The sequence below is a fragment of the Aptenodytes patagonicus genome, chromosome Z, assembly GCF_965638725.1.
Source record: "Aptenodytes patagonicus chromosome Z, bAptPat1.pri.cur, whole genome shotgun sequence".
NCBI lineage: Eukaryota > Metazoa > Chordata > Aves > Sphenisciformes > Spheniscidae > Aptenodytes > Aptenodytes patagonicus.
This window is the reverse complement of record NC_134982.1, coordinates 20,834,609-20,857,261: the sequence shown is the minus strand read 5'-3', so window position 1 is coordinate 20,857,261 and position 22,653 is coordinate 20,834,609. Positions and strand designations below refer to the sequence as shown.

The 22,653-nt window shown below is 40.5% G+C and overlaps 1 long non-coding RNA gene across 1 annotated transcript; it reads right to left on the bottom strand.

Annotated features, from left to right (window-relative positions):
* Positions 1–5,409: 5,409 nt before the first annotated feature.
* On the bottom strand, positions 5,410–18,921 carry LOC143173086 (uncharacterized). The gene is made up of 3 exons (XR_012997466.1): positions 18,805–18,921; positions 7,605–7,656; positions 5,410–5,492 (listed from the first exon to the last, which is right to left on the bottom strand). It is a non-coding gene; the product is annotated as an uncharacterized LOC143173086 (long non-coding RNA).
* Positions 18,922–22,653: the final 3,732 nt, after the last annotated feature.

Below are 22,653 nucleotides of genomic sequence, written 5' to 3'. Positions count from 1 at the left end.
GCCGCACCTCAAATACTGTGTTCAGTTTTGGGCCCCTCACTACAAGAAGGACGTTGAGGTGCTGGAGCGTGTCCAGAGAAGGGCAACGAGGCTGGTGAGGGGTCTGGAGAACAAGTCTTCTGAGGAGCGGCTGAGGGAACTGGGACTGTTTAGCCTGGAGAAAAGGAGGCTGAGGGGAGACCTCATCGCCCTCTACAACTACCTGAAAGGAGGTTGTAGCGAGGTGGGTGTCGGTCTCTCCTCCCAAGTAACTAGTGATAGGACAAGAGGAAATGGCCTCAAGTTGTACCAGGGGAGGTTTAGATTGGACATGAGGAAAAATCTCTTTGCAGAAAGAGTGGTTAAACATTGGAACAGGCTGCCCAGGGAAGTGGTGGAGTACCCATCCCTGGAAGTATTTAAAAGACGTGTAGATGAGGCGCTTAGGGACATGGTTTAGTGGGCATGGTGGTGTTGGGTTGACGGTTGGACTCGATGATCTTAGAGGTCTCTTCCAACCTTAATGATTCTATGATTCATACCAGTCCAAGAGGAGTACTTGACTCTGTGCACATGTGCCTTCCTGCACCTTTGTGCATGTTTCTGTAATCAGCATGTGGGATCCCATTCTTTGGAAGAAGGATGTGGTGGAGCTCCTTGTATCACACAGGAGGAGACTGAAACTGTCTGAACACATCAATGCACTGAGAAAAGGCTTGGTCCAGCCCTCCCAATGTGTCTCTGTAGCCATCATCACCACTACAGAAGACCCCACAGTCATAGCCTTCCCTACCTAGATTACATCAGGAAGATTAGTTTGGTAAGAGGACAAGTGAGGGGAAGGAGCAGGAGAGGCAGATCCCCTGCTTAAACACAGTGCCACAAACTTCAGCTGTAATTTCAGCTTGTCAACTGAGCTGAAAGTAGCTTTGCACATACACTGAAAACTATGAAGGGAGACCTTCCCACAGTGCATGAATAGTTGGCTGCACTTAAATGACTGAAAAGAAATGGGACTATCTTTCATACACAGAAGCTGAGGGTAAATATCATCCAAGGAAGGAAAAAATAGGTCGTCTAACCAGAAAGGCTATACTAAATATACAGTTGTAAAGACTGCATTTTCAGTTTCTAAAATTTGCCAATCCTGTCCTGTTTCTGAAGTTATTATTTGTAGTAGACTCTTGGATATAAGGCAGAGATTTATTACTAAGAACAGCTAAACCAAAGTGTTAAATGATGACTTAACCCAGAGGGAGGTTCTGCCTCCCATTCTGTCCAACTTCTAGCACCAGACATGTACTTTTTTCTGATCTGGAGGTCTGGAGCTTCTTAAAGGTTCATTCACCCTCCAGCTGCTGATGCAAAGAGACATCCTGTGTAGGGAATTTATCAGAAAGGGGTTGGATGCTTTTGAAAATTCTAATACTTGAAACTCTAAAAATATTCTTGTGCTTTGGCTGCTTCTGTTACAGTGTCTAGTTTTTTTTCCACAGTTCACTATGTTGTGATCTTACAGAGATTTTTCTCCCATTGTTGATTTGGGCATTTTTTTCAGTATGTCCTAGATACTACAGACTGAAGCTACTTGAATTTTGTCATTGCCCCTGCGGTCTTTCTCTCAGCTAAACATTTTTAAAAGATTGATTTTCCTGTAAATAAATTTGCCATCTTATTTTCAATGTGGGTTCCAAGACATATCTTGGGAAAGCTGCTTCTGATTTGCCATTGCTTAGGTTTCTTCATGAGACACAAAATCATGCCTACTAAAAGGGTTCATGATAATTAATATGCATGAAAATTTCCACTCAGAGATTGTGCTGGTTTTGGCTGGGGTAGAGTTAACTTTCTTCACAGTAGCTAGTATGGGGCGATGTTTTGGATTTGTGCTGAAAACAGTGTTGGTAATACAGGGGTGTTTTCGTTATTGCTGAGCAGGGCTTACACAGAGTCAAGGCCTTTTCTGCTTCTCACACCACCCCACCAGCAGTCAGGCTGGCGGTGCACAAGAAGTTGGGAGGGGACACAGCTGAGACAGCTGACCCCAGCTGACCAAAGGGAGATTCCATACCATGTGACGTCATGCTCAGCATATAAAGCTGGGGGAAGAAGACAGAAGGGGGGAACATTTGGAGTGATGGTGTTTGTCTTCCCAAGTAACCATTAGGCGTGATGCAGCCCTACTTTCCTGGAGATGGCTGAGCACCTGCCTGCCGATGGGAAGGAGTGAATGAATTCCTTGTTTTGCTTTGCTTGCATGCACGGCTTTTGCTTTCCCTGTTAAACTGTTTTTATCTCAACCCACGAGTTTTCTCACTTTTACCCTTCCGATTCTCTCCCCCATCCCAGTGGGGGGGAGTGAGCGAGCGGCTGTGTGGTGCTTAGTTGCTGGCTGGGGTTAAACCACTACAGAGATGTAGTGACTTGTCAGTGGCATAGGCCATGAGGAGCAATTTGTGCCCTTGCTGTCCTTCTACTTCCTTCTGTTCTGTTGGGGTTTTTTTATGCCCGATTAATTTACATCAGGATTTTATTGTTTTCACTCTTACATACATGCCTACTGTACATTTAATCAAATGCTGCATTTATAGGCAGTTTAAAAGCACAGCTCAAGCCTCTCCTACACTGTTCCTGATGAAGAGCTGCTACTACTTAGTTTAAGAAATTAAAAAATCAATGTGTCAGGACTTTTAGTGACATTGCTCCTTTCCTTGGAATAGTCATTGAGAATTCAGACACCACCTTCTTAACCACGTAATTATGAGGGCCTAAGTCTCATGGTTCACAACAGCAAGAAATACTTTGCAAATTCTTTTTCACAAAGAAAATTTCATTTGACATCAATACTGTCAGATCTATCAACATCAGTTTTCAATGTTATTTTTGTAAATGTAAGATCAGCACATGTTAGACAAGTGTCAAAAACAGACTGTAAAGTTGTGGCAGGAACCAGGGTAAGCTCTTTATCTAAATGGAAAAAAGCAAGCATCGGTTTTTGCATGCTTCTGGTGCCCTCTGGTAAGGTGGTAAACAGGAAGACAGTCTGCTTTCAGAGAGGTTTTATTCTCCTCTCAGCTTTTATGTGATGATAGCACCTGGTCACTAAAATCCACAGAGATCTTGTAGCAAACTGGAGAATATTTTTATAAGTTCTGATGAAATTTAGCACTTAACAAAAAGTAACCACTCCATCACTGAAACCTTCCCAGTAGGCTAGTAGATAATATTATCCTAATGTCACATATGAAGACACAAAGGCAGAAAGATTAGACACTAAATTTCCAATAATGGCTTCTGAGAACTGGGGTTGGAGGGCTATCTTCAGTGCTCAGGTGTTAACCCTCCAAAATGTGGCTTCTGTTTTCCCTCCTTACAGGAATTTGCTTGCGAGTGTTCAGTATTTATGACACTCAGGTGCAGAAATGCAGGAAGCAAATTAAGGGCTGAAAAGTAAATACTATAAATGGCTCTCCTCAGGGCACAGTGCAGAGTCAGAGTCTGACAACAGATCCTGGCCATTGGCCTATGGTTATTCTTGGCCAAAAGCCACCTTGGCCAGCTCAGCCATAAAGCTCCTGCTGGGGAGTGTATAGTAGTCACAGTGCTATCACTGACAGCCTGAAAAGCAACATTACCCACAGCTATGGATAGTTCACACAGGACACTGGGGATCTTGGCCAGGAACCACAGCCCCAGAGCAGTAGTAAAGGACTGAGAAAGAGCCTTTATCTTCAGGAAAATTAAGTGACAACCTTCTTCATGGCAGTTACTTGGTGTGATTACTGTCTGGGCTAGGAAAGGTGTAGAGCTGCATTGGATAAATTATCTGCCAGCTGAGATTAATTCTTCCTTTGTCTCCTTGATCCTCCTTGTCCTCTCGTCTCCTCAATCTCATTAGAGGATGGAAGAGAACAGGCAGTGACTTTGGAGTCACAGTACCACTCTGCCATCCCAAACAACAGAATAGAGATTAAGCAAGCTCATACGTAAAGAGCATGTTCCAGCTGCTCCCCTGACAGGTTTTGTGAATTCTAACTGAACTCATCGCACAATACCTACAGCAGGTTTTCTGCAATAGTCACCGAACAATGACTGTTACCACATAGGAGAGCTGCAGCCGTTCTCACAGAGAACCGTTTTGTTTCACATCCTCTAGCTGATCCAAATCGAAATGCTGCTGCCCTCTAGTACTGCCCATGGAGGAACACCAAATATGGTACATGAGGTCAGCACAACCTTTCTTGGGCAGCATCGCTTGATAAGCACCTCAGCACATCATTTTCACCCAAACAAGATGGTGGGTGACCACCACTTGGGAATGCAAAGCTGTATTTACAGCTTAACCATAGGAAAGTGCTGAGGAGGCAGGGGGTTGTCATGTTCTCCATTTGTAACAAATGGAAAACTCTTGCAGTAAAACCTAAATCACAAGTTTCTTTGTTCTTTTCTTTGACTTGCCTTTAAGATTTAAAAGGACAGTGCTAATAATGCTTGCAACTGTCTTCTGTGAGCTGAACCAAAATCATCAACTCAAACCATGGAGGCCACTGGAAAGCTATAGGATGAGTTCAGTTCTTACTGACACGCTCTGTTTCAGCCAGCAGTCCACTCTGAAAAGTTTCTTGTATTACTGTGCCACCCACATATATGCAGCCATGGAAATAAAATCTACATTAGCATAACTCCCTTGTTTAATGTTCTAAACTCCATAATTCTAGTTTACTAACCCAAATGTTGGGCTAAGTTCAACAGTTGGGCCAGTTCAAACTAACAAGTACAAATTGTTTCAAGTGATGACTTAAATTATCCTAATTTAAAGCGTGAATAAAGCCTGTAGACTTTCCTCTCTGCACTAACCTTGACTTGTTTATGATTTTCTTTGAGTATGTCATTACATGAGTAGAAGCTTTACTTATCTCCTGGCCCATCTTCTCAAGTCTGTCAGAACATCAAGCAAATTCTCACATTCATGTGCATTTCTGCAAGTTTACAATCTGCAAGAGCGTGACAAATTCTGCATTCCACACAACAGAGTCTGGGGTTTTTTTCTGTTGGTTGCTATGCATAACCACATTGTATTATTTAACTATGTAACAGTATTACATTGACAGTCAAGTTGATTCTTCTATTCCAAACATTCTTCAAGAAAAATTTTAATTCCTCAGCTGCCTGAAGTTGAGAGATGTCAGAGATCTGTGTCAAAATGTTCTCTAAATAGAGACCTTCAAAGAAATGCCGCCACAGGTGTGAATTACTTCCTTTCAAGCACATCTACCAACAATCTCAATCCTAGAGTTATTCTGAGAAACCAACTCTCAAGCTATTTTTAAATATATTTTCATAGCAGAAATCGTATCTCAGCTCAAGACAGAATTTTAAGACAGAAAACATCCTAGTGACACTTTTTATTTGGCAGCCATCTGGATTTCTTCAAGAGTCTGAATTCTGCTGGGGAATATTCCTTTCTTCTGTTTACAGGAGATCCCTGAAAGTAGTCGGCACTGACCCTCCAGCTGTTGAAATGTTATCCACATGGTAGGATGAACAGTGTTAACTCCTCAATCCCATCAACACACAGTAATGTGATGCATTATTGGAAAAGTATAACACACCACATTATATGAACTCTCAAACAGCCATGTCATAACATCAAATGTCTGATTTAGTTCCAGTACATCAGGATATTGCATACCAGCTCAGTATAATGACATGCATTTGTTCAGGCATTATTTTTTTGGACTAAAACTGTCAGTCTATCATTTTTAAACTGATTACCCAATCTTCCTGGGCAGGTCTCCCAGAGTGTGTAGTCTTGTCTGTACAGTGAGTAAGAAAACATCGAATAAGAATACTTGGTGATGTGGGTTGGTTGGGCGGTTTGTTTGGTTTTTTTTAATGGTAAAGGAGTGTCAGCTGAATGTTGAAATTCTAGGAAAACAAAACCAGCTACCTCAGATCACCAGTTCATTTCTGCTGTGTACTCTGAAAAAAAGTCACTTTTTTATAAAAATGGTAAGTTACCTTCACTTATTTCAGTGGCATTCTCAATGGATTAGTAAGATACATTGTTTTTAAATCAGAACTCGCTTCCTGAGGCTTACACTTGCCACCCCAACCCTCTGCAAGGAGGAAACGGTAGTGCCTAGTTTGGCACAACAGAGCAGCATCGCAACAAAATGGAAGGAAAGATGACAACGTGTTGAGCTCTGAGTGCCATGTGCCCATACAGACGCACTCTGGAAAGCTGTTGCCAAGGGGGAAAGAAGGAACTGAGGAACAACCACAAGATGTCATGTTTCCAAGGTGAAGCTCACAATGTGATCTGAGCTAAATCAAGCTTCAAGGAGGTATTCACAGTAGTTGTGAAAGCAACTATTGCCATCAGATCCTAAGTGACTAGCAAATAAATCAAAATAAGAAATTCACAAGAGGTGGCAGCATGGTCTCTGACTTCATCTAATTATTTTTCAAGAATATCTGCAGGGTTATGCTTCCTATGTACAAAGAAACAAACACCAGAATACAGTTCCAGTTTCTGCATTCAAAAATGGGAACCTGCTTTCCAGGAAGAGCCAGAGGAGCTTATTCCTTCTCTTCTCATTGCCATCCTAACAGTGATTCTCCCTCTTCACAATTGTGGATTCCTGGCCACCTTCTGCTGTGAATATACACTGACTTTAACACCACTCATTCATACTGGCCAGCACCAACATAGCTGGCTCAGGCACCACCTCAGGAATGTGTTCTATATACATGCGAACTGTTTAGCATCGTACAGCTGTGCCATATAGTGACAGTACTGTGCTAACAGTTTTGACTTTCTGGTAATACTTATCTAATTTAAATTGAGATCTTACTGCCAGGTACTCTTAATAGCCTCTAGCAAGAGTTTAAGAAAGTAACAATAAATACGTTTATGAGAGAGTGGAATGTCACTGAGCAGTGGGGCATGTGACAGTAAACTGTACTGGGATTTATAAATGAGAAACCATTTAGGGTGTGATTTGTGTGGTTGGCTTAAACAGCAAAAAAAAATGCAAATTCCATTATGCAAAATATTCTTTCACTTTGCAGTCAGCATAACTGGAAATACAGCTTGTGGCAGAAGCCAGCATTGCCTCAGGCTGCATCCGTCCTCTCCCAAGCTGCAGGCAAATCTTTTGCTATTCATTCTTGTTCCATTAGACTCTAATTGCACTGAAGTCCATCTGTTATACATAAGATTTGACTATTTATTTAATTGTTTGTAATTGATTTACTGGTATCAAAATAGCACCTGGACATTCCACTGAAGATTTAAAACTCATTGTGCTTCTTACTGTGGAAATAAATTACAAGAAATAGACCCTGTAATCCCAAAATTTAGAACTGAAATAAGCAGACTACACATAGAGTAGCAAGAGTAACAGCAGCAGTGAAATGAAACAATTTGGTCAAAGTGATACAGCAAAGATGTCCTGGTTCATTTCTTGATTCAGCCATATGTATTGTTAGTAACTTTCTGAAATTGAAAATATGATGCCCGTATGCAGTTAATGACTGAAAATGGTGGTATTCTCATGTCACTATCCATTAATATCAGTCACTCTGGTTATCAAAATGGCTCAGCAGGAAATGAAGCTTACAGAGTAGCAGGGAGTGGCTTTTCCCTTTATCTCCTTGCTTCAGATGCTCCAGCTGTAAAAGAAACATACGTTATTTGGAGAAAGAAAGGCTAATCTATCCATTTCTGATACCCATGAATCAGAAAGAACATTTGCTAATAGCATGTTGTAAAATTTGCCCGTTTCTCCACCAAACTACGGTAAGAAAATCATAAAAGTCATGAACTTCATTCTCCATTGTGTTTTTCTTTACGTGAGCTCTGTGAAACAACATTCAGGAATGAAATAAATGGTGCTTTAAATGACACTTTGATGAAACCATTCAAGTGTGAAAGGTTTGCTTTCTCTTTCTTACATGTCTGGCAGTTGTTTTCCCTGTAGCACTACTCTCTTGGGGCCTTTTAATTCTCAAATAGACTGAAACGCTTCATATTGTCATTGCAACGCAACAGGGTCTTCCAAATAAGACTAACGTCCTTGCTATTTGATTTTCATAAGCTTATATTGCCATATTCTCATTTTATCTGAATGGGGGATTTTATCAGTGTTTTACAGACATTGCATATTGTGCTGGTTTTGGCTGGGGTAGAGTTAACTTTCTTCACAGTAGCTAGTATGGGGCGATGTTTTGGATTTGTGCTGAAAACAGTGTTGGTAATACAGGGGTGTTTTCGTTATTGCTGAGCAGGGCTTACACAGAGTCAAGGCCTTTTCTGCTTCTCACACCACCCCACCAGCAGTCAGGCTGGCGGTGCACAAGAAGTTGGGAGGGGACACAGCTGGGACAGCTGACCCCAGCTGACCAAAGGGAGATTCCATACCATATGACGTCATGCTCAGCATATAAAGCTGGGGGAAGAAGACAGAAGGGGGGGACGTTTGGAGTGATGGTGTTTGTCTTCCCAAGTAACAGTTATGTGTGACGGAGCCCTGCTTTCCTGGAGATGGCTGAACACCTGCCTGCCGATGGGAAGGAGTGAATGAATTCCTTGTTTTGCTTTGCTTGCGTGCACAGCTTTTGCTTTCCCTATTAAACTGTTTCTGTCTCAACCCACGAGTTTTCTCACTTTTACCCTTCTGATTCTCTCCCCCATCCCACCTCGGGGGAGTGAGGAGCGGCTGTGTGGTGCTCAGTTGCCAACTGGGGTTAAACCACGACAGTCCTTTTTGGCACCGAACATGGGGCTCGAAGGGTTTGAGATAACGACAAATTTGATTGGAATGTGCTAGATCGAATTTATAGCTGTTATTGCTGTTCAGCTATTAATCAGCAGGCTCCTGTGCTTGCCATGGGGCTTGCTTGCCTCACTGTATATTAGAGTCTAATGCTCGTTAGTGGCTGCTTTTTGCTTTCGCTGCTTGCTGTACTGCTGTACTGCTTATCATCTTACTCTGCTGTGCCTGGGAACATTTTGAGAACAGCAATGTCCATGTGCCTGGGCTGGAAGATGGCCAGGGCATCGCTGCTGTTTCTGTGCTGCTGTACTGGAAAGGCTGGAACTCCAGTGTGAACTCCAGTTGAAGGGACTGTGACCTGTGGATGAGTCCACGTGGGAGCAGGACACCCCAAAGTGTCTGTGGCTGTGGACAGGTCCACACCAGAGCAGGTACATCTCAAAGCATCTGTGGCCGTGGTTATGTCTGAGCTGCAGCAGGTATACCTCTGAAGGGATTGTGGCCCAAGGATAAGTCCACGCTGGAGAAGGTACACCTTGAAACATCTGTGGCTGTGGATAAGTCCATGCTGCAGCAGGTACACCTTGAAGCATCAGTGGCTGTGCATGAGGTCATGGTGGAGCACCTCAAAGCGTCTGGCCATGGATAAACCCACAACAGAGCAGGTACACCCCTGGAGGGAGTGTGGCCATGGGTAAGGCCATGTTAGAGCAGGTTTACTTCTGAAGGGACTGTGGTTGTGAGTAAGGCCATGCTGGAGCAGGTACACCTCTGAAGGCATTGTGGCCCATGGAGAAGGCCACACTGGAACAGGTGCACCTCAAAGTGACTGTGGCTGTGGCTAAGTCTATGCCATAGCAGGTATACCCCTGGAGAGACTGTGGCCCATAGATAAGGCTCCACTTGGAGCAGGTACACCCCTAAGAGACTGCAGTCTGTGGATAAGTCCAAGCCGGAGCAGGGGCAAAGGGAGGAGTTCATTGCAATGTTAAACCCGATGGTCTGGTCCAAAGGGACCAGGGGTGGAGACTGTAATAGAAATACCTTTAAATTGTTGTAACCCAGGATTTGAGTTGCATGTTATGGGAATTACTATAGCAGGAACCCCTTGTTGCTAGCCAGTCAAGGAGCAAGGGGAAGAGTTCATTGCAATGTTAAATCCTATAACCTGTCCCAAAGGGACCAGGGGTGGAGATTGTAATGGAAATACCTTTAAATTATTGTAAACCATGATTTTATAGCAGGAACCATCCTAACCAATGGAGGACAAGGCTTACAAGAAGCAGTGCAAGTGCAGCAGTGACACGACCTGAGCTGGCTTTGGTGCCCAGAAACTCCACGCAACACACCACCTCTCCTGTCCTGAGTGACCACCATAAGAGATGGAGCCCAAAGTCATGGACTAAATGAACTCAGTGGACATTTTGTGGACATTTATGGACATTTTACAGTCATTTCACAGGGGTAGTCCCTAGACTAAGGGAATGATATCTGTGTATTATACCAAAGGATGGGAAGGGGGGGTGGGGTGGTTAATAAGGATGTTTTGGATAGTGTGAGACCTGAGCATGACATAAATGGTATGAAGTAAGGGGTGGAGAATGTGCTGGTTTTGGCTGGGATAGAGTTAATTTTCTTCACAGTAGCTAGTATGGGGCTGTGTTTTGGATTTGTGCTGAAAACAGTGTTGGTAATACAGGGATGTTTTCGTTATTGCTGAGCAGGGCTTACACAGAGTCAAGGCCTTTTCTGCTTCTCACACCACCCCACCAGCAGCCAGGCTGGGGGTGCACAAGAAGTTGGGAGGGGACACAGCTGGGACAGCTGACCCCAGCTGACCAAAAGGATATTCCACACCATATGACGTCATGCTCAGCATATAAAGCTGGGGAAGAAGATGGAAGTGGGTGGACGTTCAGAGTGATGGCGTTTGTCTTCCCAAGTGACAGTTATGTGTGACGGAGCCCTGCTTTCCTGGAGATGGCTGAACACCTGCCTGCTGATGGGAAGGAGTGAATAAATTCCTTGTTTTGCTTTGCTTGCGTGCACAGCTTTTGCTTTCCCTATTAAACTGTTTTTATCTCAACCCATGAGTTTTCTCACTTTTACTCTTCTGATTCTCTCCCCCATCCCAGCAGGGCAGAGTGAGCGAGCGGCTGTGTGGTGCTTAGTTGCCGGCTGGGGTTAAACCACGACACATATGCACTGCCTGTCCTTCCTAGTTATGTACTGTGCATACAACTTCACCTTTCTTCTCACTGTGAAATGACAGGAAGGATCTATTAACACAGATACATACAACCCCTGTAGTGCTGATAAGCCCTTTTTAACAGTACCTGTGTTCCACCCTAGGAGGGGGCTGCATTTTAGCAGTGGATAAAATATAATCATCACATATGCATAATTCCTTAGGCTTTCTCAAAGTATTAGCTATTTTTAAATTAATGATAACAGCCTCTGCTCCTCCAAACACGTCAGCAATGTATACAAACTAAGAAATCCACGTTCTTTCAACAGTTACATAGCTTCACTCTTTCAAAGGATCTTTTACAGAGAGCGCTCTTTAATCCTCCTGCAGAGAATCTCTTACCCTTTACCTCATTCCCATTACTGTTTTAGAAGCCAGAGATTGAAACGTATTCTCTAAAATGGAAGATTGCATTTGGTGTAGGACAGATACAACAAGGCCAGTTGAAAAATACAGCTGCTTGGATTCTTGCATATGGTGGTGTGACATCACTGTAGAGACACATTGGGCCAGTCACAATCAAGTAAGTGATTCAGCTTCAAATGTCCTTGTCAATTTTAAAATAACATTTGTAGAGCTCTGGGATGCTGTTGGACTGCAAAACATACCAGCAGATAAGGACAGCAGGGCTTTCAGAGCTCTTTTTCTCTAATGTCACAGGAGCCTCAAGATATATTTAGCATAAATTCTTGATGTTTTGTTAGTATTATAAAACGTTTTAAGCATTTTTCTAAATATTTGAGATTTTTAGAATTTTAAAACTTTTTTTTAGATTCATTTACACTCCTGAGGTGAAAAGAAAAAAGTACATGACAAACCCATTTGCAGCAATGCTTACATGAGTGTTTGTATTAGAGAAGAGCATTACAAGAAGTAAAGAGGAATACTATAATCAGCACCCACAAGCTTTGAATGATTTCATGTAGACAGTGAAAATAGAAAGACAAACATCTTTTTCCCCAAATATTTCTCATCCTCTTTAGGACAAACTCCAATTTGTATCTGGACAATATTTCCAATGTAGTTCAAGTATTTATATAAAAAAAAAATCACAAAAAAAATATATTTTATGTTCCCCAGTGCTTTTAGAAAAAAAGTTTCTCTGTCACAGTTTGAGGCTTAAGGCCAGCTAGAAAGTGTGGCAGCTGCTCAACAACTATTTGAGGTGAACTGCAGACAGAGGTACTTTTATACATGAAAATTCACCCCTCCCTTTTCAAACCAGAAAAACAGGCAAGATGCCAGGAGCTACAGGCTATGAGCATGTTTGTGAAGGGGGAATTCACCTGCCAAATCATAAGCTCCCTGAGGACTGCATGACCTTCCACACCCTCTCTTCCAGAATACACTCTGGAACAGCTTCTGCCTGCGTTGCAGCCTGGAAAGATTAGAAACCATGACCTATTTCCCATGGTCCTTCCCTGGACTTTCCCCTCTAATGTTATTTGAGCCTATTCTGTGTCCTGCATAGTAATTCTCTATGCACATACAGAGAGGCCTATCACGTAGCTACGCTATCCACAGCCTTTCTTACTATAGATTGAAAAGGTTCAGAAACGCCTATGACCGCTTTCTAAACTGCACTGACTTCAGTCTATTCAGAACTGATATAAGACCTGATCTGGATGAATCAGCAGATGAAAAAACTGGGAAGGCAGACTTCCTGCTACCAATAATTATTTAACCACAAAGTTTAGATTAATGTTTCTATTTTATTTCTTATCTGTACTTCCTAGGCTTGGAAGATAATTGTTTCACTGCAAATGCAGTAATCTGGCTGCTGAGAACACTCCTTAAAATAATCTTACCTAGGTACAACTTGAGAGTGGGCCACAAAATGTATAGTGGAAAGCAGCAGTTTTCTTCTTTCTGACATTACATTACAAAGGTGAAGTACAGCACAATCCTCATCACCCTTAACAGTAAACCACTTCAGTGGCAACGTAACTTCAACATAGGTTCGCTGGTTTCACAACACTGCTAAGTGCATGGAAAGTTTGTGCTTCCCAGCTTTGCAATGGTATTGATTCATATATTTACAATATAAATCCTGTATGTTGTAGCAGAGGGTGTGGAAGCCAGGTCACTGACACAAAGCACTACCAAAAACGTAGAGTTAGTCTTTAAAGCTTCTACAAGCCCCCATAGCATGCAAATTTGGCACTCTTCCAAACCAGGAGAAAAACTACAGGTAACATTGTTTTGTTTTGCTTTTTTAGCAATTCTTATTATCTTGGAACTGAGCACTATTTTGCTCTTCCTGTAAGCTGGAGCAGTTGTTTGTTTTCTAAATTGTAATTGTCAGACATGGTTAGCATGGTTTTCATGAATGCAGAGCTGTAAGAGGCAGTAGAGAAGACTTGGAGTACTTCTTCAGAGCAGACTGGCTCTTCAGACTATGCTTCTGCTTTTACAGTATAGTCGAAGCAACACAAGGTAAGATGATGAACAGTGGCATCTAGGAGATCTCTGGGATCATCAAGAAGTGCAACCATCAAAGAAACCGCTTATGAAACATATTATTCCAGTGGTATCTTGTTCCATTACAGCCCAAAAAAAGAAATCATCGTTCTTTGGAAATGTGCTGAATGTGAGGAAAATGGAACATTCCTCCCCATCTGCTGGAAATACTCTAAAGTAAATAAGGATGCTAAGTACTGGGTAGAAATACTGGAAGTAATTTTTTAAAATAACAAAAAAGCAGACGCCAATGGAGGCCCATAGTCATCCTCCTAGGCTTAGCACTGGAAAGAAATTATGGTTTGGGAAAATAAATCTACAGATAGCTGCCAGATGGTTAATCATGGTTAGTGGAGAACACAAAGGGCTTTGCTTGATGATTGGGCTTAGCAAAATAACAGATGTCCCAAAAACTTGAAAATTTTACAGATTCTGAAAGGTCTGGAGTCAGTAAATTTATACAGTCTGGCTCACAAATTCAAACCCTTCATTTAAATGCATGTCAGACCCCACTTAAATGTTGATTGTTGCCTAGGAAATATAGGCTGCCAGGAAAAGCCTTAACAAACTTCTATCTGAGGGGAATGGTGCAGGGTTTGACTCTACTACTAGTATACCACAACCAGCATTAGACTAAGATGATAAAGCTATCAAATCTCATTCTTGTGTTATTAGTTGCTGGGGTAGGAAGCATTTCCCATACCAACATTAGACAACACAACGTTTGCTGTACCTACTGTAGTCATGTCAGGTCTCTAGATACTTTACAAAAGTAGGCAAGTACTATCGTTGGCAAGAATTCAAAGAAGTGACCTAGGAAGTATAATACAATAATTAGAGAAATATGTTTGTTTTTCACAGAAGAGTGAGTTGTATACCCATTTTACAAATGTAATCAAGAACTGACAGAAACCCCGGAGGTTTTAGTGCAAGAAATAGGGAAAACTGAAATGTTGAAATTTGGTGGGGTTTTAAAGCAATTTATTGCTTAAAGCAACACACCTTTGTGTAAGGTAAATAATAAAAAGATTTTTTTTTCTTTTTCTTGCAGAAGCTAAAATTTATACACTACCCAAAATATGGTTGACAGAGCCACAATGTGCTCTGTATCTCTTCAATAATCTTGTTACTCACCTTTTCCTCCTTTTTTCCTTAACAATTTGTGGCCCTTTTCAGATAACTTACTTTGCTGTTATTATCCCTAGTTCTTTTTTTAGCACTAGGGTTTGACTCAAATAGGAAGTGGATTTGCTGTTTCCTTTCCTTTCAAGCTGTGTGTATGTCAGTCAGTCAAGCAGTAAGCATCCTGTCCTTGTTTTCTTGTTTTTCCATTTGACTTCACTATTATATTGTAGCTTCATTTCATAAAGGAATTGACACTAGTGCTGCCATCAATGTTTCAAAAATCAAGGTATGTTTCAAAAATCAACAGTAACTGAAAAGATACACACTGTAAAAAATGTATTGTTAAAGGCTCAAAATGTAGAAGACCTCTGTTACCGTGAGTTTTCTTTACAGTTTTGGTTAGATCTCAGTTACTCACCTAGGTAGCCTATTTTTGGAAAACTGAAGATGAAAATTGACCTTGTGAAAGACAATGGAAAAAAATTAACTCCAGTGAGATCAGAATTCCCCTCTACTTCTTCTTTTATACATTAATCTTTTCCAAGGAAACTTTGTTTTTCAGTCTCCATTTGTATATGGGCAACTCTCACAAAACATTATTTAAGCATTACATTTTTTCTGCACACAACAGACAAAACTCCCTTGCAGAAAATGAATTCTGTCTGCCAGAGGGATGTCATTTTTTGTCTGCATTTTAGACTCATCTGCAAAAAATTAGTTCTACAAACTAGCACATATAGATAACCTCAGTTAACACAGGTACACTGCATTAACAGTATAAAGTCTCATATAGGATAAGAAGGTTGCTGCTGAAGTAAGGATTTCTCTTACCAGATAAGGCTTTATATATCCTAGAACACTTTTTCTCCTCAATTAATTTTAACAATATGGAGAAAAACCCAAAAGGATACTACTGGATCTTACAATAACTTCACTTTTGTATAGCAGTATTTTATAAAGTTTCTGAATAGTTCTAGATACTTTCACAATGATCCTATATGTCTGTAGGTAATTCAAAACGTCTTGCCTGTTGTAATTGCAAATAAGTATTTTCTTCTTATTAATTTCCAAGCAGCAACCTGTCTTAAGAGCACAGTGACAGGTTTATTTCCACTCCTTCATGAGTCTGAGTTTCATCCTCCCTAAAGTTACTTCAGAAGGAGATACCAACATCACTTTAAGTATGGGCTATAACCTCTAAAATCTTTTAACTGGTGTGTTAAGTCAAGTTGTAAGTTAAAGATGAAACAAGATAATTCTTATGACAATTCATACTCTTGAGTATTTTCCTGTAAATCATTACAAATTTATGGTACTGATCACTTAGGTTCCATATAAACGAGGGGTTAGTAGAGGTCAGCAGAACCCTGCAGAATTTGACAATGGGAGTCCAGTCCAACTGTTATTGAACTCAACAGCAAATTCCTATTGATTTAAATGAAATCAGAATTAGGATTAATATACATTCATACTCATGCTTAACTTTCTAATAGTGGCTGAAGATTTAATTCCTCAGAGAACTTCCTTACCCTACAGGGTCAATAATAAAACACTCATTAGCTTTGCTGGTCTAGAATTTTATCAGTAAGTTTCACTTCAGAGTTCAGGAACCAAATCAGCTAGCCCTTAATATGATGAAAATCTAGCTATGATTCTTCAATATAGTCGTACCATTGAGACGACTTCACATTATTACCAATGAGAACACTGAAAACATACTGGTCATATTGACTCTAACTAGTTTTGAGAAAAAAAAAAACAACAGTTGTAAGGTTATTACCAACAGAACTTTTTCATCTAAGAGCCAGCATCCATCTGAAAAGGCATTCAAAAATCCTAAATCATGACCTGAAAAGCTCCTACTTTTATTTTTTTTGCCGTAACTGTTGGAGTATTATGTTAGGTTACATTCCTTTCCTCAAGAAAAGTGTAATTGATTAATGAGCAGGCAAAAAGTTGTTTCTTGAGCTGGCTGGAAAAGTACCTTCTTACAGCATAGCACATACTCACAAATGATATAAAAAAAAGCATGTCAGTTACCACTTTAGAGCTATCAAGCTTACAGTGTGTAAGCCAATAAGCCTAATCTTGATCTGGATCTAGCTTTGGATAATTAACTTCTTCCTGCCTGCAAAATCCCCCTACAGAATCAGCTGGATGTAATTTAAGGCTTCACATTATTAACCAGTTGTTACATTCACCCCAGACATGGCTGAATTCAATCATCTTACACACAGAAATGAGACTGAACTTTCTGTCTTCAACCCAGACTTTGTTGGGTTTTTTTTTAAGGCTGTGGACAAAGAATTACTGCTTATAGAGAAAAGAACTGTGTGAACATTGAGAATAGTTTCCTCTCATCCCTCAGATACAAGGGTCAGCAACTTGTCAAGGATTATATGTCAGATTGTATTTTTCTTTTCAAAGTCAGTGGTTGAACTTGCTGGAAGGAACTCAGCAGGAGCCAGGAACTGCTGCTTCCCAAGGGACAAGATCCCACCACCGTACAGTCAATAGCTCATCTGTATGTCAGGTACTAGTTTCTGGCCACCACCAAGTCCTAACTCTGGCAGTGAGGGCAGTAGCTTGTTAATCACATCTTCCTTTTCTCCCCTCTGTATCTGCTCCTAGTATTTCTGTCTGTGTCAAGGGTTTCCATAGATCACAGGCTGTGATACCAGCCCACCTTACCAAATTTGCCTCCTGACACTGAGACATGCCCTGGACAACACTAAATAAAGCCAGATGCAAAAGTCAGGAGAAGGAAATGCAGTGGAGCAAGCAAGGAAAAAATAAAATTTAAAAAAAGCTCTAAAGGAAGACAAGGCAGGAAAAGGAGAGTCTGACACCTAAAACACTGCAGGAGAGCAGAGAGACAGCAACTACCAGGTCATTCCTGAGAACACCAAATGTTCTAAGAAACCCTGAGCTACAAATAACCTGCAACACAACATTAGACCATAACTTAGACAACATTTGAGGAGCTTTCTCAGGGGTGGGAGTGGTAGACAAAGGCACTATGGGCCAGCTTTTTTCAAAATGAGATATGGAATACATCTTTACACTAAGCATGTAATCGCTCCAAAATAGACAGGTGCTTATTGTGGATGTATTGCTGTATTTCCAGGCATTAATGGTCATCTGAGTCTCTATAAAGTATGCATATTCTCAGTGATGCACAATTAAACTTGTAATAAGGTATGCATAAATGTAACATTAAAAAAATCTAAAAAGACATGTTGAATATATTCCAGTAACCCTATAAATAGTATGCATTGGACAGTACATGGACTAATAGCCCGATCTTTAGTGATAAGCTAATGGTTACTAAAGAATTGTAGAATAATTTAGGAAATAATTTAGAAAGAAAGCTCTGAAGGCACTGTGGTCCAACCCTCCTCTCAAAGCTCCTATTATCCACCATCAGCTCATGGGAGAACAGTGCACTCAACACATCCAAGGATGACATTTCCCAACTTCACACTAACGTTTTTCAAACATTTGATTTGAAAGAACCTGCATGTACTATTGCTGTTACATGTTGACATGCATGTAATACACAGTATGAAGCTGCCAACAGGAACCTACCAGGAGAATGTCAACGTAATCTGAGAAATTTTAATCAAATCCAATGTATTAAAAGTAATTTGTTAATGGCAATTAACGAGTGATGTAAGAATTTATAAGCATTCTGAAATACATTTATTCACATTGCTAAGGACTGCATATAAAATATCAGGATAGTGAAAATGTTAACGCCTCCTGTTCAACAAACTAACATGGGTGAATGAACTATTCTTTTAATTGATATTGATTATCATAGGTAGTCATATTATAAAATTCAAGTAATACTTCATGAACTATAACTTTGGAGCAAATACTAGCAAGCAGTTTCATAAAGGATCTATTCAGAAAAGGCACTAAAATACGAACAGGAACAGCCTATGTGTTTCAGGATATATTGATATTCACAGGACTTGAACCCGATCTTGAGTACACACATCTCTCCAAGAAGATTCTCCCACTGCTTAATTAACTATGGACAAAATATATTTAAGTCAACCTTTACAGGCTGAATGACAGAAGAAAGGAAAGGCAAAAGAAGAGGCAGGAAAGTGACAAAGAAAGAAGTAGACGATGATAATGTAAAGAATGAGGGAGCATTAGTCTATGATTACGATAACGATTTGGTTTGCGTGTTACACCTCTTACCACTAATGCTTGTCTGCCATTTTCTTTAATCTTTTAGGATCCCTGATTCTGGGAGAAGGTCTGCATTCTTCCACATGTTTATACACCAGCAAGACAATAGGCTCTTAGTCCAGTCTGGGAAATTTGAGTGCTGCAACAAAACCAAAAAGAAATCACAAAAACTACAAAATCTGTTCCTGGAAGTTAAAGCTTGATTACAAATATTCATACCAGAATTTCAAGTAACAATGAAAATTTCTAAACTGGGGCCTTGGCTGTAGAAAGAATGCTTCACAGCTCAGTGCAGGAGATGCTTTCAGGCTATGATTCATACCGCACTGGCTTCTCTCTTAAAGCAAGCTTTTACCGCTGTTGGCACTACAGAGGTGTTTCAGTACTGAGAAACTGGGCTTGATTTTGCTATGCCTTATGCATGATCACTATCATTTTTGTTCGCCAAACTGTGACTGCAAAGCACTTGTTACTGCAGGTGGTGAGACAAGAGGAAAAGAACTCTGTAATTTTAGACTTTTGGCAGAATTTGGTTTGTTATATGGCTGAGTGATAGTACAAATATGGCACACAAATGATCTTATCCAATTAACCTTTTCCCTAAGATGACCCTTAGAAGGAATTATTTTGACGGACTGATTCTGGACAAGTTGTAAATGTAACAGCTGTATTTAAGGTAATGCTAAAGGGAGCAGAGAAAGGAGGAAAAGATATGAAAGTAAAGTTGGCAATGGAAGAGGAGAAAAAGAGCACAAGGAGATAAAACAAAGGAAGAACTCTTAATAAATGGTAAAGAATAATGGTAAAGTAGAGGAAGGAGAAGAGAATATAGATCAGTGAGACCAGAAATGTAAAATGCAAAGTAGATCCTCAAAGGTAGTGAAGCATATGGGGCAAAGATCTTTATCTGTATCTTTGTACCATATATAAAGTTGCATTATGAATTGGCTAATACAAATCATTATTGTTTCTTTTATTTTCCAGTGAATGCATAACTTTCTGAGGTACCTAAATATATTGTTCACTCCAGATATAAATTATTTAAGACCTGTAGCTGATGGAAGCAATACCACAGTCTAGTATGTCTTAGCAATGGGAAATTATTACCAAAAGCCTATATTCTCCTTTGTTCTCTTTCATTCTGTTGCTTACTTCATTCTATATACAATCCTTTTGTGCTACAAATTCATGTACAAATTCCTATACTCCGATGATCTTAAGGGTCTTTTCCAACCTAAATGATACTATGATTCTTAGTTACACATTCACACACAAATATACCTGTCATGCTGAATTTTGTTACTGTTTTTTCAATCGTTCCTATTCTGAAGTCTTCATTCCTTCATTGTATGAAGTTGTTACTCTTTCTCATTAATACACTCACTTTTGGTGACATTACTCTATCAGTAAAATACTCAGAACTGAATATATTTTTCTACGTATAGCCTTAACTGCTCTGAATAGCATCAGTCAATTCAACTATAAGGCAGCAGTGAATGAGGGGTTCTCTAATACAGAACTTGGCTTCAGTTTTACTGACGAGAACGTACTTCCCCATACAGCCTTTACTTGTAGCAACAGGCTCCAGCCTTTTGTGTGTTGTAACAGCTCAAGCAGAAAACTTCAAGCATAAAGTTGTCAAGATCCCTTTTTTAAAGTGTGCCACTTTAAGGCAATTAACTATATATCATTGCTGATAGCTCTCTTCCTGGAAATCAAGTGGTATCTCACTGTATTGATTTCTGTCTAAGACTAGGTATAGCGTGGAAAAATACAAGAAGGATTTGTCAATAGTTTGCCTGTAGCAGATTTCCTCTCTGTAAGCTCCATATACACTGTTTCTTCAGTAAGTCTCTACCATCCTATACTGAGAGGTCACAAGACATAGTATCAGAAAGCCAATGTTTCCAACCATAACAACAGCTTAATTCATACACAGCATGCTACAACAGAATAGGTCTTCAGAAGCTGGGTGTCACCCTGATGTGTGAATTCACAGGAAGCAAATTTACAGTTGTTAAAGAAAGTCAAGCTGAACTATTTTCTACCGCATACAGGTTCTTATATCACAACCACCCTACTGAGTACTTTCCAGTATTAGGCAGCATGACTAGCAGTTATGAAACACAGCAACTTAAAGCACAAAGTTGTCGTTTGTTATTACAGCTTCTCTTTGTGCACAGGAATGTGCTAGCTGACACCTCACTGTTTAAGGCATTTTTTTAACATTGTGTTGTTCTGTGATCCTGCTTTCCCTGTATAAATGAAGAAGTACACCTTGCACTTTGAGGAAGGATGAAGAGGTCAGCAGCAGTTCTTCATGTTTAGAGTCATTCCACTACCTAAGACCAGCCCTCACACAAGCTTTAGCCTTAGTATGGAGAGCTCCACCGTGTGATGGAGCAAACACAGTGTAGAGTCTGGACTCAGGCACCCCCTGTGCTGTCCCTACTACACTCTGCCATTGAGGACCAAGAACATGAGCTCCATTTGAAATTCTGTGCCTTGTAAGCCAATTATCATACAACCTGAAAGAGGCATTTCATGTGATTTTGTTCTGCACTAACTGGAACATTGTTACAGCCTGTCCAAAACACAAGGAAGGCCTGAATAACTGTGGCCAGTCACAATTTGTCTGACTAGGACTGTTCCCTTGCTCACTGGAAAGGACAGAAAGTGCCACTTACATGTGTTTTTAAGAGGTCGACATCAGAAAGGAATCCACAATTACATCTATATAACACAGATTGGCTGTGAGTATACATCCTATAACAAAGGAGACTGAACCACGGCCTCGAGTTTTCAGAATGCCTTTTTCTATTGCTAGTATCACTTCTGTCAGCCCACATTCACTCAGCTCAGCTGTTCTTCACACATGACCTTATTTTGTCCAAATACTAGATTACCTTGGCAATGAAGGACTGACTTAAATTTTCTGGCATATTTGTTATTGGCCATACTGCTTATAAAAGTCTTTGTGGCCAAGTAGGAAAGACAATCCCACTCATTCTGAAGACATCTTCCTCTCCTTTTTAATCATCTTCTGCTACTTCTAGCTGGGTCTTCCTATCCACTGTCCGAGAGTTCTGCCTCAAGCATTTGTCCAAGGACATGTCTACACTTCAGACTGTGTATGCAGAATCACTCCAAAGGCTCTTTAATTCTAGCAGCTGTCAAAAGCATACTAAATTCATGGGCAGCTCACACATGAGGCATAAGTGACTGCAGCGTGTCATAGCACCTTCAGCCCATTTTAGCCACCAGCCTGAATCAGCACTTCCTTGCAGTGAACTGCAATTTCACTGTATTACTCATTCTAACCTAAGCATTTTCTATGTTTGATTAATTTCATCCTTTTCAGTATTTTTATTTTATCTTCACTGATGTTTTGTATTTGCTTTCTTTGATTTAGAAGCCTGTTCATTTTTCTGGTCTCACTTTTGGCCTTGTTCCTCCAGTGAAGGTCAGACCCCTTTTTTTCTGATTGTCCTGCCCACTATCTTTGGGGAAAAAACACCACCTAGCAACATGTTCCATCAGTCAAAGCTTCCAGCCTCAGTCTAAAATGACATTAGTTGTACAGTTTCCACCCCAGAAAAACAAGCAGACTGCTAGGTTCCGCACTACTCTGTCAGATGTGCCATTATTTTTCAGTGGGCTATAACCAATCTTCTTTCTATTCCACATGCCCTGCTGCAGCTTCATGGTGTTGCCATTCCTCTTCCTGAGAATCACCACAAAAGAATTGGGTCAAGCCCGTTCAACAACCCAAAGCTTCCCTGTCAAGCTTATCACATGTGGAGGAGTCAACTATCCCCATTTCTAACTTCTTCCAATGATGACAAGATTTTCTTGAAC